General features: G+C 43.4%; 1 protein-coding gene across 1 annotated transcript in view; it reads left to right on the top strand.

Annotated features, from left to right (window-relative positions):
* LOC134291783 (uncharacterized) overlaps window positions 1-14,426 on the top strand; it is a 320,651-nt gene that overhangs the window by 191,006 nt on the left and 115,219 nt on the right. The gene's annotated exons all lie outside the window — the stretch shown is intronic.

Raw genomic sequence — 14,426 nt, 5'->3', positions numbered from 1 at the left:
GATCTTTATTGCAGGTAACCATACAAAATGATTTTGTTGGATATTTTTCGAAATTTTTTAGTTTTTACAATGGAATTCTAAAAATTGTACCGTCAAGTCACCATTCACCGTGGATTTAAGAAAATTTGAGGCGAATAAAGGCTGTCGTTTTACACCAATCTTATAAACATTGTTGGTACCGCTGTTAATTGCCTTCATTATAGGTTAGAATAAAAGTAATAACTACAAAAGTAGAAAATTTTTCACAAAAATGGATGATATAGTACATTTAGTAGAGGATGGGAAGGTCGCCTAATTCCGTGGTAGGTCACCATTCACCGTGGTGGTAGGTACCCATTCACCGTGTATCAGAAGATTTTTTTTCTTTTGTTTTAAAATGATCACAACCACCTAGCAAAGTCAATTCTCTTCGTTTATATTCATTTTAAGTAATAACTTGCAAGATTTATTAAGAAAAACGAATTTTCAAATTTTCATTTTTTTCTACTTATATGGGGCAACATGGGCCACGGTGAATGGAGACCATTGATTTTTAGGGTACTCATTTACCGTGCCCTTTTGTTTCAATGAAGAAATGAGTGGAATCGTACTTTCTTGGTAAACTTACTTCGATAATGCAAAATAGATACCTGATAGGTGAATTTAATTGCTTCTTGGTGAAATAATATCGTTACTACATTTAGTTAATCGCTTAAATCACGTAAGCGCAGTTTTTGTTTTTTTACTACGAATGCAGTGACTGAGCTAAATATTGCTTCATATAAACACATTTTTGTGTCAAAATGGTACTGTTAACAGTTTCTAACCCGCGTTTTGACATGATAACAATCCATTAGTGTTGTATTGGTGAAATTAAAGTGAAATTGTCATACCATTCCATTGTAATATGGAAATAATGAAAAAATACTCGAAGGCCCACGGTGAATGGAGCCCCCACGGTGAATGGCGACTTGACGGTACAATTCGGCTAAACGAATGTCTAGGCAAATTTTCATTTTTTCTTATATTTTTCGACCAAAACATAAATAATATATTGTTTCATCCCATAGAATAACGCAAATAAGCTAGAAGATCTTCCAAAATTAAAAAAAGAGCATAAAATTATTACAGTTGCGAAAAAAATAGAAAAAAAAACATGGCTCGGCTAAACGAATGTTTACCACTATATGAAAATCTAGTCTAAAGACGAGTGTAAAAGATTTTTTTTAAGTAAATAACGCTTTATCCAAGAGTGTTCATAGTATTAGATTCCATTGATCAAGTCGAAATTCATGGGAAAATCCTTTAAAAAAATAAAAATAGATTTTATAGGAGACATTTTCGAAAAATTTCAGATAAAATTTATAGCGCTATCTTTGCGGAATCATTGATGAAATCTATAAAGTTGCAGACAGATGACCAAGTTACTTTTTTTGTAAAACTTAAGCATAAACATTCCTAACGCGACTTCGAGAGGAGTTTCTGGTAAACGCGCAGAATAATTGTTAAGAACTCCTTGTGAAACTTCAAGAGGCAAATATCCATAGTGGTATTTTTAGCGGAATTTCTACTAAAAGCTGCTGAAGAAATTTTATCGGAAATAATAAGTTCCTGATGGAATTTTTGTTTTACTTTACTTTACACTTGCAAATCTTCTAAGAACTATGTAGGAAATTTTAAAAAATAACACCAATAATTTTCGACAGAAAAAACACGAATTTTCAGCAGAAACTTTTCGACTCTCTATTCCATAGCATTTAAGATTTCATCCAGAATTCAGGTGAAGGTTTCCTCATATATTTTCGTTAAAATAGCTTGTGCAATTCACATGAGTGATCAATTCAAACCTTAAATATCTTAACAACTTTCTTAAAAAGTTTTAAATTTTATTAAAAGGCAGATATCTGCTTCTTTCTATTTTGAAGCACAATATTTCACATACATCTTGAGAGTACTTTTTTACTTTTTTTTTGATTCCCATTTGAAGTAACATTTTGTGGGGGCCCCTGAAATGCGGGGCCCGGGGCCATTGCCCCCTGCCCCCCTTAAATCCGGCCCTGAATACGGCACACATTTGGCCAACACAGCTCTCTTTATGGAAGGAGACAGGAATAACAAAAGCCGAACCGTCTCCCGAAGACACTATCGTGGTGAAGTGCTTTCGTTTGACATTTTTGTTTCGTACAGTAGTTTGATTGCTTGTGTGGCGAATGTTGGAGACAAAGGAGGCCGAATATCGACGAAAAGGTTCAAATGACTGTGATCTCTAACAAGACTGATCAAGAACAAATAAAAATTGTTTCGAAATGTTGACATCACAATGCCGTTGACGCGTTCGTTAAAACAAATTTGTCTCAAATAAGCACCAAAAGAAATGTCAATTTCTTGATTTTGCTTTGGCTGACCAAGCCATGTGGGAAATTACACTGTTGAAAATGCTTTGACATCCATGTGCACAACAGAACATGTGCTCGATGAACAAATTGAGATTTGAAATTATGAAAAGAAATCCACGTACTCCGGTGAGACTCGAACTCACGACTCCCAATTCGCTAGACGGGCGCTTCTATTCCTTCAAGCTACGGAGTCACTCGACTATCTCCGTCGCCAGCAGGCCTAGAACTGAACTCGATTCCACAATCGCACATGGTTATCTTCTTTTCACAATCCAAACCCCCTTCGGATGGGATTAGATGAACATCTAACACATTGTCTGTTGTGCACATGTATGTCAAAGCATTTTCAACAGTGTAATTTACCAAAAGAAAGTTTATACTCTCCCAGTGTTTTCGGTAATCACTTTTAATCTATCAACAAACTTTCTTCGTTCGAGTAACTAATAGTTCCGGTGACTACTAGAGTGTCATTCACACATATTAGACAACCTACGCTACACTATGAAATATTGATTACTGACCATTTACGTTCTTCTAGTCAAACAATGCTGTCCCAAAAAGCATGCAAGCAAACAGGCAGTTGGAAAGTGATCGGCCATTCCCAACCCCCTCAAGTGCCACCGCAAACATGTGCCTCAACGGGAAAAAATATTCATGGGTAAACAACCGCTGCCTACCAGCAAAAGCGAACCACCGCAGCAAAAAAAAAAACATTGACTTTGACATTCAGCAAAATATCCCAAGATTAATGTCATTAACCATCAGTTTCGGCGAGACACGATCCGCGATCGTCGGGAAGAAGCGATACAAACTCAAAATTACCATAAAACGTGGTTGAAGTCGTGTGGCGACGACGACGACGACAAATGCCGCTCCGCGCTGCGACGACAGCGCGGAATGCACATCCAAGACGATTGAGAGACTTCAATGCGCGCGAACATTAGCATTGGTGACGAACCCGCCCGGCGTTATCTCGCACGTTTCTTCACTTTCGCGCGCGCTCGCGCCTACTTGGTCCGGCCGGTTGCTTCCGCACGTAGGTGTCGGATGACTGCAGAATCACTATCATACTATGAGGCAAATCGTTGAATAGGCTCCTAAAGGCCTATCTCAATTTCTGCATAATTCGATCAAGCATTGAGTAAAACGACATGTTTACTCATTTTTTAAGTATTCCTATTAGGTAAAGCCCATAAAATATATTTTCAAAAATTTTAATAATTTTTGCAACACTCCTTGTTTGGCACTAAATTTTGGGTAAATTTTGTTTACCGTGTATGTCAAACAGGAACATTTATTGTCAAAAGTGAGCCAATGTGGTGTCTTTTGCAACCCGCCGTTTCACTTTCGTTACGTCAAGGTTGACCTCGAATGTCAAACAAGACCTGCTCATCATTATTTTATTTTCAAGTTTATTAACTATTCTGTTATTGTTTAAGTTCGGAAAAATTACCATTGAGATCTGAAAAGCATGCTCTTTCGTGTTATGCAGCAAAACCGGGGAAATATTTTTCATTTTAGGACCCTATTGCTTATACCTACTTCACACCACTCATCGGAAGATGCACACAGCTGACTCGGAAAGATGTCCCCTCGCATGGTAGGTTGACCGTTATCACACTTCCCTTTCTTTTCTCAAGTAGTGGTACATTGTTAGGGTATTATTGAAACGACCTACATTTCTCTGAATATGTAGTGGATCCATTGCCCACTCTGGTTGGTTGCAGACGTGAAGAATCAATATGCTGAAAATTGTCCGGGAACGAGTGCGGAAGAAAGCACCATACCAAAAAGCGGTGTGCATGTGGGTGACGATGATGATGATGATGATGACACAACTGGCTGCGAGTTGAGAAAGTTGTTCCCCTCACGATCGAGGACTTCGCTGCGACGAAATCAGATCAGCCAGCTGAGCGTAAATTGTTGTAGTATAGTAATGAAGTTGAAGTTTTATGGGATCATAATTACGATAAGCCGGTGGAAAAACTAGGAGTGGGTAATGTCTGAGACATAACCGCAATGTTGACGTAGGACAAAGGCTGGAACAAGGTTCCAACTTTTATAATTCCATAATACAATGTTTGTTGTTATAATAATACAAATGGTGGACTGATGTGTTAGTCAAGTTGTTGTGTGATCGCTTTCGCTGAACGCATTCATAACCCAAAACACATTTTTGCTGTATAAGAGTAAAACAAATCACTCTTAAGCTAACTTTAGCTCAAGAAGCTGTTATTCAGCTGGTTCGGTTACTTGGAAAGATGTTGACTAGTTCAAGAGTTATCTCGTTTTGAAGAGAAATGGTTAAATTACTGTTCTACGAGAGAATTTTCATCGAGTGGATAAAATTATTAGATAATTGAACGGCGTTAGATAGATCTTTTCAACGAAAGTTTATCGTGAAACTCTTTCGACAATACGTTGTTTTCATCCAGGAAGAACATATTAGTAGCCACTTCACTATTGCTGAACTACCAAGCTTTCAGTCTGTCGCTTTTAATTATCCGAATCATAACTCTTGAGGAATCATTTTCGCTGATCCTGGAAAAGACCGTTTATAAAACGGAAGATTTTGGCAAGACAATTGCATGAATTCATCACGCAATGCGATTTTACCCATACTGAATGCGGCCGTTTGCTGTCGTGGATGAGATTCCTGGTGCTGCCACCACGATAGCCGAGAGTCATCGCTGAGTTAGTGTGCTGCTGCCTAGCTGGGAGGTGACATCTCCCTTCTCCTTGACTGATCCAAGGAAAATGACGAAAAATAACGGAGGAAACAGCTTTTATGCCCCTAGATTAGCTGATGATGCTCTTCTCATTCGGTGGGCTTCCCAGTTTATTCCGTTTGCATGACCCGCCCACATTGTGCAGCCGTGATCAGTGGATGAGATTCCTGGTGCTATCACTCGTCGCAGTTGACGTGCTGCTGCGCAGCCGTGGACGTGATATCCACCTCCACCCTCCCTGACTGATCCAATGAAAATGGCGAAAGAAATCAGAGGGAACAGCTTTTATGCCCCTAGATTAGCAAATGAAGCTCCTCCCATTCAGCTGGCTTTCCAGTTTATTTCGTTTGCATGTCCCGTCCCGCATGCACCAGACGCTTGAAACGGGTAATCAACCGAGTAATGAGTAAACTTTCATTTAACGAATAAAGTAACCAAAATATTGCAAGATTTAGATTATTTTAATTCGAAAAATGGTTAAATTAAACAATGTTTCACGAAAAATGGTCTGATAGGATAAAGCGTTGCTAAATTCCTGGTGGAATCATAAGTGGCCGACATCATTATTGTTGCGGGCCACCAAGCATGCAATTTTTCACTTTTCGGTTGCACTACACTTCTACCGAGCGATGGAATGAAATAATTATCTGATTCACAACTCTTGAGGAATAATTTTCTATGGTCCTGAAAAGAACTGTTTGAATATTGGACGATTTCAGACAGAAATTAGACATGAATTTATCATGCCACGCAATGCGTTTTTAAATTTCTCCGTGCTGAATGCTGAACGCCGTCGAAAATTCGCCCTCCGCTTGCTGCCGTGGATGAGATTAGTGATCGCCTTCACTGTTGCTGAGTCACCACCAAGAATTCAATCTTTCACTATTTGGTTTCACTACATTTTCTCGGTTGATGCAGGAAATTTATCCAATTAACTCTCTAAGAAGTATTTTCGATGGTTCTGAAAAGAACCGTTTGAATTTTGGACGGTTTTAGGTAGAAATTGAAATCAATTCATCATGCCACCCAATGTGCATTGATTTTATTCGCGCTGAATGCAGGACGCCGTTGAGAATTGACCCGCCGCTTGCTGACCTGGATATTCTTCCTGATGCTATCAGCAATGCGCCACCGTCAATCAATCCGTGAAAGGACCGAGCCCCGAGGAAAAGCGACGCAACTCGCACATTCGTTGTGGCGGATCTTTCTTTGGTGGAATTTGCTGCTGCCTCTGCCACCACCGCCGAGCAATCGATGAAAAGTATTCCTTCCTTGGTCTGCCGCGTTAGACGGTTAGAAGGCGAATGTGCAACAGCACCCTTGCCGACAACCACCGCCACCGAACCGAGCCGACACGGCCGTCAAAGAATAATGAGCGAAAACGCAAACGAAGAAAGTCGGCAGCTCTCGTTCGATGCGTTCACCTCGAGACGACAAAGACAAATGAGGGAAGATGCGAAGAAGCAGTAGCTTTTATATTCGACGGGGGCATCCAAAATGTGCTCGTTCGTGATTGGCTGGAATAAACATGGGTTCACTTTTCCCAATTTTTTAATAGTTTGTTATTGAAAATCAGCAAATGTTATTATTGGACATAATTGGTGTAAAGATTTGCAATCGATTGGAGACAAAATTTTGAAAAATCAACAAGAAATGGCTGAGTTATTAACGCTCAAAATCTCCACTTCAAACGTAACGCGGCCGATTTCTGAAAATTTAGAATGACACCCGGTATAGAAAAGAGAGACGTAGTCCTACGTCAAAACTGGACAGTCGGAACTTGAACGGTACTTTTTTGTGCGTCACTATTATGACCTGGAGCAACTCACGCAATCAACAACGCTAGGCAGCTATCACGATTGTTAATTTGATGTTCATCACCTGGTTCGATACCTTTTGCTATATGTATGTACTACATATGTACATATGTACCAACGTGTACCAAAAATATCTGCTGACGAAACTCTAAAACAAGTTAATCATCTCTGATTATAAGTTGAAAATTTGTTAATCGGTCGCCCTTATACAATATTAACAGAAAGGTACTACTTACCTTACCGATCAGGCTAAGGCCGGGGTTGCCTCTACTGTACATAGTAGCCGTCTCCATTCCACTCGGTCCATGGCTGTTTGCAGACGCGCCAACTTGGTCAAATTATTGGGGGAGCAAAGCCTGTATTTTCTGATATTTTGTATGGGGAAATTAAAAAATCTTAAAATATTGGGGGGCAAACCTATACTTCCGCCCCCCCCCCCCCCTAAGTTGGCGCCTATGGCTGTTTATCTCCAGTTCCGCACTCTGCGTAGGGTCCGCAGATCGTCCTCCACTTGGTCGACCCACCTAGCTCGCTGCGCTCCACGTCCGTCGTACCGGTCGGATGACTCTCAAGAATCATTTTAGTCGGGTTGCTATCCGACATCCTGATGACGTGACCCGCCCACCGTAGCCTCCCGATTTTCGCGGTATGTACGATGGTTGGCTATCTTAGCAGCTGATGCAGCTCGTGGTTCATTCGCCTTCTCAAAGTCCCGTCTTCCATCTGCACTTCGCCGTAGATGGTACGCAACACCTTCCGTTCGAAAACTCCAAGGGCGCGTTGGTCCTCTGCACGTAGGGTCCATATTTCGTGCCCATAGAGGACTACCGGTCTAATCAGCGTTTTTTAGATAGTTAACTTCGTGTTACGGCGAACTTTATTCGATCGTAGAGTTCTGCGGAGTCCAAAGTAAGCACGATTTCCTGCCACAATGTGCCTCTGAATTTCTCTGCTGGTGTCGTTGTCGGTGGTCAACAGTGAGCCCAAGTACACGAATTCTTCAACCGCCTCGATTTCATCACCGTCGGTATAAATTCGGGGTGGCGGCCGCGTAGTGACCCGTGACGAGGAATAAGTGATCGAGGAAGCGAAAAAGATTCTCGATCGTTAACTTAGCCTGTGGAGTACCTGGGTACCCCCACAGTATCTCGTTCCTTACCGCGTTAATGCAGGGCTCTGGCATGGTGGACCTCCTTTTCCCGCGCTACTCGTGGGATCCAAAAATTAGTTTCAAAAATCAAAATAAAAAAAAAATCAAGTGTAAGTAGTGGTGAGACTAACTTCTTCGCAAGAAGTGGGTTGGTTAGGTATTCGTTAAGGAGAAGTAAGGAGCAGGAAGCTGTGCACGCAGTGCCCGCAGAGCTCCGACCTATACCCCGGATAGCCTGCAGGGGGAGATAGTGGACGGAGCGTGGTTGATGAAGGCCATCAACTAAAATCGAGACGAGCTATCTGCAATGAAGGTGGCTGTGCAACAGTTTGGCAAAATCATTGACTTTGCGTCCTCGAAGTCTAACATAAGCAAGGACCTTAAACGGAAGTCGATGGACGATGCTGCCCTGAGGTGAAGAGCTGGTTGGCTGGCTGATTACTAACTCCGAAGGCCGACGTAATACCGAACGGTAAGTCGGACCTCAGTCAGGCGTCCTGGAAAGCTGGGCAGGGTGGGTCTGGAAAGGCTGACCCATCCCGAATGGAAGGGAACGGAGGGTTGCGACCATTGTTAGGCCCTCAGCATCCACAGAGTAGGGCGAACCAAGGGGAGGACACCTCTTAGACGATAGCTGAGCGACAGAGGAAGAAGAAAAATCCACTACATTAGCAGGAGCTTAGGGACACCAAACCAGGAAAGCGTTAGAGGGTAGGTACCAAGCTCGAGAAAGGCGCCGCGCTCGTCATCAATACCGAAGAGTTTAAGTACTCGGATATCTTGAAGGCGATGCGAAGCGATGCCAAGCTTGTGGATCTGGGAGCCGACGTGCGCAGTATTAGACGTACTCGTACGGGTGAAATGATCCTAGAGCTCAAGCGAGACAAGGAGTACAAGAACGCCGACTACAAAAGTCGGAGGGAAGAGGTCCTTGGCGAAGGGGTCGAGGTGACCTTACAGCGGAGGCGACGCTGAAGGTGAAGAACCTAGTGCGAGGTACAGGTAGCCACTGCAGCCGTTCGGCTTAGGAAGGAGATACATACTCAGGTAGGCTTGATATAGCTAATTGTGGTGGACCCAAATAAGTACGTTAAAGTAGGGTAGCTGAAGGTGGGCTGATCAGTATGCCAACTGACCTTGCATGAGCCACCGGAGGTTCGCTTCAGGTGTCTGGAACCAGGACACAAGTCAAGGGATTGTAAAGGCCCTGTTGCTTGGGATGCCTGGGCCGTGAATGGGGAAGTCGTTTCACGAACCAGCGGAGTCAGATCCTGCTAGAGACACTGGCCATACTGGATGTTGATCTGGCTAATGTGGATACCAAGAGCTTCAGCCATTTGGTTTCTGCTATGAAGCATTCGAAATCAAGCAGTCAACGCTGGATAAAGCTAGACAAAAATAAACTATAAACTAATGATGATGATGAAGGTCTACCATTCAATGTAGCACCGGTTAAATACTAAGCCCGACAAAAAATAATAATATGTAATAAACTATAAACTAATATATGGCATTGGAAGCTCTCAGTTAATAATTGTGGAAGTGTTCTATAACAAGAAGCAAGCTTTGTACCAGTGGGGACGTAACGCTAAAAAGAATAAGAACAGGTTGATTTGGTATATGAAGGCGTGGAATACTGCATGATTACAATTTGATTTTGACGACTGCAACCAAAATATTACACACCCATAAAAAGCGTCTTGAGCTACATCTTGAGCATCGTTCGAAGTATTTTGGTGAAATTTTCAGGTTGTGAGTGCTACAAAGACGCGGTATAAGTTGCAGTTAAACCTAGATGCAAACAACTAAACCTCGAACCAAATGTTCGTCAAACAATAAATTAAAGTGTCTGGAATCTATTCATCAAATCTCGTCTCAATCGAATCCCATCTCGATCAATTGGTAGCCACAAAAGAGCCTATCAATAGAAGAAGATAACAATGTCACGAGGCGTTTATCTTACATCAATCTACCAAAATGGAAATCGAAACTGCCACTGCTCCAAAAGCATGGGAATCTCGGGAGCGCCCATCATCGTTTTGTTAATCAACATTTAAAAAATGGCACACTTGAGGCTGCTTTCACTAATAACTGTCCAGCAGGCCCAATAAAAGCCGGACCAGCCTCCAAACCAATATTCATCTGCATGAAAGCTCAATTATGTAGCTGGCTTAGCAATATGTACCCCGACCGACACGACAGAAACATACACCCCGAAATCTTCCAAATCGGAACATAACGGATCAGCGGCGTGGCGGCGGTGATTGCGCTCGCATGCCAGTTTATTTGCTGGCGGTCGGTCGACGACGCCCGAGAGGAGCGATCAATTGATTGAAATGGGCGCATCATCTTTCTTCAGTTGGTACCGTGAACCGGGGATAATTTGAGCAGTGCCATGAGTAGACTTCAACTATCTCTATTATCTTACAAATTTTCGAAAATTCAAGCAAATTCTACCAAATAATCTGTCTGTCGCACTCTTAGCTCATTCTTGCGACATGCATGCCCTGCCCACCGTATGCTTCGGCTTTACCGCTACATGCCGTGCTCCTGCATACTGTAGAACATCGTTCTCAGTTCGCGTCGCTCGAAAACTCCAAGTGCTTGCAGGTCCTCCTCAAGCATGTGGTCCATATCTCATGTTAGTAGAGAACCACTGGTCTTGTAAGAAATTTCTACATGGTGTAAATAATTGACACTATGGTGAATAATTTTCGACTCCAGTTTTTCTGGGACCCTCAGTGGATAGTCTTTGTATATCACAGCTCGTATTTTTGTTCATCGCTAGCAAGGCCACCAGGCCTTCCACCAGGAGAGCAGGCCGTCCCTTGGCACAATCTGTGGGCTAATCGAGTGAGTCCCATGCGTCGATTCCGATAGCTTCACAGGGCTGGTAAACGGTCAACGGACCACGAGGAAGGCGTACCGTCCCCAGGAGTCCTGGCTGACCGAGCGGATCCGGGTGTGACGTCGAGATCCAAATATGGTCTCACGCGGCTGGCCGAGTAAGGGGGTTTTGTGTAGAACGTCTGTTTCGTGGACATCTCCGAGCTAGTGGCTAGTCGATCCGGCGGGGTTCACAGATATTGCTTTTGGTCAACGGGCTACGGGGAGGGCGTAGGTCCCGACGGACTGCTTCGTTTGCTGATAGTGTGGGTTCCGTGCGTAGCGTCGATCCGGCGGGGTTCACAGGGCTTGGTATTGGACCAACGGGCAACGAGGAAGATGGTTGGCGGATTGAGCGGATTCCGTCTATTGTAGATCCAGGAGGTTTCACTAGGTTGCGCACGGCCCTTTCATTTTGCTGACTGAGTGTTACCGTGCGTGGGGGTCGAATTTACGGGCTAAGCTTCTTGCCACTTCTTAAGCGTTCGGCGGATCAAACTCACTGACTCCTCTTTGATTTTTACTCTTTTCTCCCCTTCCATGCTTCCCTCCCCTTCCCTTACCGCTTCGGAAGTTTGGTTGCCATCGTTCTTTTTATTTCGCCATTAGATAGGTGAAAGCAGCGTTAGTGTTAGAGAGGGTACAAATTGAAACGATTTGACCCCGGGAGTAGTTGCGCCGTCCCAGACAGGGACAGGCCTAAGCCCCAAGCGGCTGGTCTTGGGCCAACGGCTGCTTCCGGGGTGGGCACACAAGGCCTTCTTCTACCTCCCGGGTCCCAGGGCATGTTAGTAGGGGTGGAGCTTCGGATGTGGGAGTCCTATTATAAAAACTGGAGTTTTCACTTACTTTTCACTTTATTGCAATGTTCGACGGCGGGCGGTCACGGTCGAGGTAGTAACGGGCGAAGCGGTGACAGGCGATGCGGTGACGGGGGAGGCGATGGGACAGTGGTTCCCAACCACCCCGGACTTCTAACGTCGTGAGGGTAGATACACCCACTCGCAGGGACGTCTGGCGAAAGGCGGAGGGCTACTCGGTGGGCTCCAACCATCGCGATGAACGCACGACGTAGGAGGGGGGGGGAGGGGTCGAAGCGGCTTGGATTTGGAGTTTCGGGTTCAGGAGCGCTTGGTAGTGAATAACGGGACGGCCAGGTGCGCCGCAATCTTCGATTCGATCGTTGGATCAAAAACATCGTGAGGAAGGTTTCGACGCCGGAAGAGGCGGTGATGACCAGCCCGGATACGGTAATCCATGAAAACCTTAAGACGTCCCGGATCGTGTTTCGAAGCACTTGGCTGGGGATACCCTCAGACGGCGTAGCTAGGTGAAATGACGACCGACGGAGTGTACTGGGGCCGGAGATTGGGGCCCAGCAATAGCTTTCAGCAATCACGGCGCAACTTGACACAAGGCGGGAGTTAGCACGATCGGATTGTGGTGGCCTCCGGATCGACCGACACGTGGCCGGTTTGGGTTGGAGATCTAACCAGACCCGGAACCAGTCACGGCTATTGATGGCACTTGGCGTAGCTTGGTGACCTCGCTTCTATTCCGAAATCTTCAGCAGCACGGGTCAAATTCGAAGTCCTTGGACTCACTGTTAATAAACTGGCACGAGGAATATTCTTACTCAGCAAATTCGGAAAAATCTTCTTGGAGTAATGCTCACTGCTTGATAGATGCCACTCGACTGCCTGTACTTCGGTACATCGACCCCCATCTACCCCGAACCAACACTAAGTCTCTCGATGTGGGTGTGGGTGACCGTTTTGGTGTACCGTCTACCCCCGTTGGTTTGACCGCATCTAATCATAACAATTTTTAATTTGACCCCTTCTAATCTGCACATCGTTCAAACTAAAAATGGTTCAAACGTCATTTTGCTCATGGAACGGGGTGAAACGGAACGCAGAATCAAAACAAAACAGCAAAAAGGGTTACCATCAGTGTTTATCGATGCCCACAGGGTTACTGGTAGTTCAAATTAATAAAAAAGGACCCCGTTGGTTTGCATGAGGTGTCGTTCAAATCAACGAGGGTAGACGGTATCACTTTGTCACCCATCCTTTGGTTTGCGTTTTGAGCGTTAGCGCTCCGGCCGCCCGCGCTATCTGAATCAAACGTTGGCTAGCTTACATGGTTCTTCCTACAGCCCCACATCACATTTTGCAAAATCAAAATGTTACCATACGGTAACATTTTTTTTACTTAATCATTTATTTTAGGCTCATGCGCCAACAGGCATAACAGAGCCGAATTCAATTAAAACTTTTTACAATTTCATGTTTTGACTTATAAACTATGTTAGTTTTGGGGAACCGAAAAACTCGCTGTTTGGTCGAGGTTAGAGGAAACAAAAATATTTGAGGGATGGATAGGGTGATAGGGCTTTTCTTTGACACGTGACAGCATGGTGTGGCATATTGCTGCTGGTCAAAAGTACCCGAGTAGAGGAAAAGAGCTCAATAATATCATATTTTGATGTGGAGATCAAAAAGTGATATGGGTTTGATTGACATAAGAGATAAAAGATCTAAAAATAAAATCAAAAATATACTCCTGGAACATCATCATCAAATCACATTTAGATTTTGTAAGATCTAACTAATAGCAGCGAGCTATTCGTATGATCTTGAAATATCAAATTTTGATATTGTTCAGATGTTCCAGGAACATTTTTCAGATATTATTTTCAGATCTTTTATCTCTTATATCAATCAGACCAATATCTTGTTTTGATCGTCAGTATTTTACCTCTACCCGGGTAGAGTGGACAAATAACCTGTATCGATACAGATAAAGAGAGTTCGACTGTTACGAACTATAGAGCTACTAATTTCGGCACTGCAATCTTGGGGAATTAAAACGATAGTTTTAGATTTTTCCCAACGTTTAGACTTGTATTAGAGTCTTCTTCAGGGGATACTGTAATTATGGGAATCATTATTGTGTGGATTACATGTTCCGATAGTTACTTACATTCTGAATAATCGTTTTTCGTTTGGGTTGGCATAGAACTGTCGGTGTCTAAACTATTGAACATTGGCTGTAAACAGGTATAAACAATGTTTAGTTACACATATTATTCTAAAAGTGGCTTGGATTAGACCTACATGTAGGATATTAAGTGAAACGTAGCGAGTTTTCTTAATTTCACTTAATGAAGCAACTAAATTCTTTGAACTACACATCTGCTGGAAGTAACGGTTGGTTTGAAGATGGTGGATCATTAGCTGTTTGATGGATTTGAAATGTTTCGCAAAAGGTTTGTAAGATGATTGTGTATGTTGAGTTTAATCCACTAATGTCTGTGCGATCATTTACTGTGTGTGTGGTGTGTTAGTGATGTGGCACATTTCAAGAAATGCGAGTGTGTCCCTGTGATTGCTTCTGTCTAACACTGTGACCTGGCCTAGATTGAACATCAATGTTATCATATCTGCACAGACAAACAGACATAACA

Source organism: Aedes albopictus, chromosome 3 (assembly GCF_035046485.1).
Source record: "Aedes albopictus strain Foshan chromosome 3, AalbF5, whole genome shotgun sequence".
Lineage (NCBI taxonomy): Eukaryota > Metazoa > Arthropoda > Insecta > Diptera > Culicidae > Aedes > Aedes albopictus.
The sequence above is the reverse complement of the archived record's forward strand: the minus strand, read 5'-3'. Positions and strand labels throughout refer to the sequence as shown.